This window comes from Carlito syrichta, unplaced genomic scaffold (assembly GCF_000164805.1).
Source record: "Carlito syrichta isolate Samal-C Ts95f unplaced genomic scaffold, Tarsius_syrichta-2.0.1 Scaffold290134, whole genome shotgun sequence".
Classification (NCBI taxonomy): domain Eukaryota; kingdom Metazoa; phylum Chordata; class Mammalia; order Primates; family Tarsiidae; genus Carlito; species Carlito syrichta.
In genome coordinates this window covers 385,407-391,170 of record NW_007234230.1, presented here as the reverse complement: position 1 = coordinate 391,170, position 5,764 = coordinate 385,407, and positions in this window count along the sequence as shown.

Genomic DNA, 5,764 nt, shown 5'->3' with positions numbered 1-5,764 from the left:
GCGGGCGGGGGGGGCGAGGCCCCGCTGGTGTGTGCCCCGGGGGCGGTCGTGGCTCCGCCCTTCGCCGGCTGTCCCCGGCCTCCTGCGCCTCGGCTTCCCCATCCGCGAAATGGACACGGTTATGACCGTGACGGCACCTGCTTCCCAGGGCGGCTGCGAAGAGCTAAAAGAAAAGCCAGCGTCGCGTGCCTGGCATAGCAAGTGCACCAGGACGGGGTTGTTACTGCTCCTGTTGTCACCATCATGTTTATCTGGCTCTTCATCAAGGGGCCCCACTGACTCTGCCAGTGACTTTATCCCTGCTCGGCCGCAGGAAGCTGCTGCCCGACATGGAAGGTGCCGGAGAGAGCAGGCCGGCCGTCGAGCAGGCCATCAGTCAATCCTCCACCAGGGGAGACGTCTTAGTCTGTTTGTGCGGCTGTAGCAGAATACCCGCGGCTGGGCAATTTGTAAAGAAAAGAGGCTTATTAGGCTCAAGACTCTGGAAAGTTCAAGATCGGGCATTTGCATCTGGCTAAGGCTTCAGGCTGTGTCTGCTCATGGCCCGAAGAGGAAGGGAAATGGGCACACGCAGAGACCCCCTGGGATCAGAGATTGCATGCGAGAGAGGAAGCGGGAGGGAGAAACCAACCGGGGGAGCCAGACTCTTTCTACAACCTGCTCTCCTGGGAATGAATCCCTTCCTGCAGAGCAAGAACTCACTGACACCCGAGGGAGGGCATTAATCCGCTCACCAGGGACCCTCCCCTGTGACCCACGAGGCCCCCCCCAGCACAGCACATTAAGGAACAGATTCCAACTTGAGCCTCGGTGGGGACAGCCCCCCTCGGAAGCCTAGCGAAGACCACAGTTCGTGGAAACTCCCCCCGTCAGCCTGCCCCTGGGGCTGCTTCGTCCATCACGGGCACAGCGGCGTCCACAAGGGGAGGACAAGCCAAGGACTTGCCGCAGGTCCTGGGGGAGGACAGAGCCTGGCAAACCTTCTAGAAGCCTCTCCACCTGCCTCCGGCACTCATGGGGTGCTCCCAGCTTTGTAAGAGCCAGGGGCCAGAGGGGGGTCCGGTTAAGTTCATGGGTCTTGGCCGTGGCAGAGAGACAGGCCAAGGCGTCTCAGCAAGAGGCTCACTATCAAGCAGTCGTGGAGGTGACCGGAATGCTCCCTAGCCCCATCTCTTCTGATCTGGAGATTTCTCATCAGCTGAGATTGTCCCAGCTGGGGTCCTTCTCCAGAAAGCATTGTGGCACGGTCCCTGCATCCCTCCTCCTGTCTAACAGTCACGCAGCCCGGTCCTTAAGGGACTCGGGGAGCTCAAGGGACTCAAGGCTCACAGTCTCATGAGGGAGACTGACACAGTCACACGCGGCTGATGGGCCTGACAGAGCCCTGTGGCTCTTGTTAGCACTAGCAAGGGAGTAAGAGAGTGAGCATGTGAGTGAAGGGATGAGTGAGCAGAAGAAACCTTGATAAGGAAGGGGATGTGCAGGTTCGATGGGGACACAACTGACGCGACTCACGAAGCTGGGTCAGCCCTTCACTCCCACGCCTCCTGCCTCACCCGTCCCTCTGTCCCTGCCCAGCCATCCTCCCACTAGTACTTCTCAAAAGCCCCAGGCAGGCCAGGCTGTTTAGAGCACAGAAGTGGTGTGGGGAGTTGAGCAGGTAAAATGTAAAATCCTCTGTGGATGTGGTGGCTGTATGGTGCGTAGGTAGAAGAAAGAAGCCACAGATGTGTCCGTTTTTGCTTCTATCACAAATCTCTAGAAAGATGTTTTGAGGCATCAATTAATGTTCCTTCTACCTTCCTTCCTGCCTGGAACCCGGACATGATGTCTGGAGACACAGCTGCCGTCTTGCAGCTGCGAGGTGAGAATCAGAGAATCAGAGAGGAACACACCCAAAAATTGGGGTGGTGGGTATTGAGAGAGAGAGGAAGGAAGAGAGAAAGGAAAAGAGGGGGAGACAGAGAGGGAGAAGGAGACAGAGGCCAACACAGGCGCCACCATAACTTTATTTGAATGTTGACTGCCCCGGGAAGCCCCTCAGCTGGACACCACTGGCCTGAGCCCTCTGTAGGTGGCACAGAGGTGGCCCCTGAACCAAGGCGAGAAGGCTCTTTCCCTTGTGGCTGAGCCAGAAAGCGGACCCTGCCCTGAAGAAGGCCCATGTCACAGGTTGTCCCACCGGGAACGCTTTCTGGCCTCTGCTTCATGCAGGACGGTGTGTGGGGCAGGAAGGAGGGACTCCCAGCTGGGGCCTGTATTCCTCCTTGTCGGTGTGTTTACTTGGGGCCTCTCCCGGAGGAGCTGGCAGCAAATGTGTTTTCCCAAGAAGGAAGAATAAACACAGAGAATCCAGCAGGGGAGCAGGCCAGATCAGACACACTGGTGCCCAAGACCGTGTGTGTGTACATGTGCATGCACAGGTGTGGGCAGGGCACTGCACTGTATCATCATGGCCACTAGAGTTTGCAAAACACTTTAAAACACACACACACATACACACACACACACACACACACACACACACACACACACACTGCTATATATATGAGCAAGTACATGTTTAAGTATGCATATTTAAAGCTTAAATAAATATGTGCGTGTATAACCCCCAGATAGATATATAGAGAGAGAGAGAGAAAGAGAGAGAGAGAGGTGGCCAAAAAATGTATACACATTTTAAGCGATGTTAAGAGATGTTTGCCTTCATCATAAGTGTCTGGACCTGATGGTGACCACTTTGAGCAGTTCTTGTGATCACAGAAGTCAAATGTGTCTTGGGTTCACCTTATTGAGTGTTAACAATTCTCACACAGTTTTTTTCCTTTCTTGAAATGTGTGCATGTTTTCTCGCATCCTCTCTCTCTATACACACCCTGAAATGCACAATTCAGTGTTTTCAGTGTACTCACAGAGTTGTGCAGCCACCACCACAGTCACTTTGGGAACATTTCCGTCACCCCCGAAAGAAACCCATCAGCAGTGCCCCCCATGAAGCCTGAATGTCTGCGTTCCCCTCAAATGCATCTGTCGACGTCCTAATCCCAAAGTGCTGGCACGGGAAGGGGGGCCCTGGGGGTGATTTGTCGTGAGGGCAGGCCTCAAGCACGGGGTCCATGCTCTTACAAGAGCCTGGGGAGACCCCTCGCACTCCCTGTGAAGGTCAGGTGGGAAGGAGCCTCACCAGACGCAGCTGCGCTGGTGCCCTGGGCTTGGACTTCCTGGCCTGCAGAACCATGAGAGCGGGTTGCCATTGCTCTTAAGCCACCCAGCCCACAGCATTGTGCTGAAGCAGCCCAAACTGACCGCTACAGCCCCCCTTCTCTCCGCATCACCTCCAGCTCCAGCAACCACTGATCTACCTTCCATGTCTAGGGCTGTCCAATTCCAGACACTTCACATGGTCTCATGTCTGGCTTCTTTCACTTGGCACAGTGTTTTCAAAGTTCAGCCGGGCATGGCGGCTCACACTGGCAATCCCAGCACTGAGGCGGGAGAATTGCTTGGGCCTGGGAGTTCAAGACCTGCCTGGGCAACATAGTGTGACCTCATATATACAAAAACAAACACACAAACAAACAAAGACTGGGCCTGGAGACACACACCAGTTACTTAGGAGGCTGGGAGGGGAAGGATCACCTGAGCCCAGGAGGTCGGGTCTGTGGTGAGTTATGATTGTGTCACTGCACTCTGACCTGGGCGACACAGCGAGACCCTAACTCAAAAAACAAACAGAAGAAACTCCCCAAAAACAGAGTTCATCCATGCTGTAGCCTCGGTACTTCTTGCATGCCTGACCAACATCCCACCGTCTGGAGAGGCTACATTTTGTTCATCCATTCATCAGCTGACGGCATTTGGGTTCTTTCCACCTTTTGGCTATCACGAGTAATGCTGTTAGAAATATTTGCGTACAGGTTTCCTTGTGGACATATGTTTTCATTTCTTTGGAGTCTGTACCTAGGAGGCGACTTGCTGGATCATAGAGTAACTCTTCCTGAGGAACTGCTAGACTGTTTTCCACAGTGGCTGCACCATTTAATATTCCCACCAGCATTGTATAAGGTTTGTATTTCGCCAACGCTTGCTATTTTCTGTCTTTTGGGTTTTTTTGTTTTTTGAGTTGGAGTCTCACTCTGTCGCCCAGACTGGGGTGCAGTGGCCGCTCCCGGCCACCGCAGCCTCGACCTGCTGGGCTCTGGCGACCCTTCCGCCTCAGCCTTCCAAGTAGCTGGAACTATAGGCGTGTACTACCATGCCTGGCTGATTTTTTTTTATTATTATTTATTGTAGAGATGAGGTCTCGCCAAGTTGCCCAGGTGGGTCTCGAACCCACGGGCTCAGGCAATCCACTCACCTTGGCCTCCCAAGGTGGGCTGGGATTACAGGCTGAGCCACCAAGCCCGGCCTCTGTCTTTTGTTATAGTCACCATAATCAGTGTGAAGTGCAATCTCATTGTGCTCCTCCTTTTTTTTTGGAGTCAGAGTCTCACTCTGTTGCTCAGGCTGGCATGCAATGGTACAATCATGGCTCACTGCAGCTAACGTGTGAGTGGCTGCTGTGGGCCAGGCTCTGTGCTAGGCACATCCAGCATCCAAAGGGCCTCGGAGTGCCAAGCACCGGCTTCACTGGGTGCTGCTGAAGAGTCTGAAAAGCATATTGGCAGAAGTGGAGGGCAAGAGTGGCTGGAGGGAGTCACCAGGCTGGACTCAGGCCACATGCCCACTCTGGGTCAGTCTCCAGCTGGGACCCCTTGCATTTCATGAGGCCGCCAAGGCTGCTGCAGTGGCTCTGTCGTGCAGCCAGTGAGCCCATCCACGTGTGTGTGTCTCCGGAATCCAGCTGAAGGCTGTGTGATTGCAGCGGAGTTGGCCACACCCCTCTGAGCCTTCAGCACTTTGAAGATTAAGTCCAAATTCAATAATATACTCAAAGTGCCTGCCTTAGCGCCCTGCACAGTTGGCATATAAATTTAAAATTAAGTAGTATTGCATATAAATTTAAAACTAACAGTGCCATCCATGCTGATTGGGATCCAGTTTTTTTTTTTTTTCCTTGAGTTGGAGTCTCACTCTGTCGCCCAGACTGGCCACTGCAGCCTCAACCTGCTGGCCTCCAGCGATCCTTCTGCCTCAGCCTTCCAAGCAGCTGGAACTACAGGCGCACGCTATCACACCCGGCTAATTTTTGATTTATTGTAGAGATGAGGTCTTGCCAAGTTGCCCGGGCGGGTCTCGAACCCGTGGGCTCAGGCAGTCCACTCACCTCAACCTCCCAAAGCACAGGATTACAGGCTGAGCCACCGAGCCCGGCTGGGATCCAGTTTTTAAAGTGAACTCAGTTTGCCATGCTGGTGGCTGGAGGTCTACAGGGCAATTTTGATTCGAGGTAGCTGAAACCACAGATTCTGGAACTAAGCTGCTTGCATTGCAAATGCCCCTTTGGAGGTTGGAAGCTGTGTGGCCTCAGGCAGGTCGTTGACCCTCTCTGTGCCTCGGTGGCCACATCTACAGAATGGGAATTGAAACACCTAGGTCAAAAGGGCTGTCATGAGAATTCAATTAGTTAATACATAAAAAGTGCTTTTCCAAGTTTCTGGTATACAGCAGGCTTTAGACAAGTTCGTTGTTTCTTTACTATTTGTCCATAAAATGGATATGCCTCAAATCCTTTAGTTCAACTTTTCTTCAAGCAACTTGCCCAGAGGTGGGATTTGAACCAAGGCCTGTCTGTGTGGCACCAAAGCCCATTGAGCTGATCAAG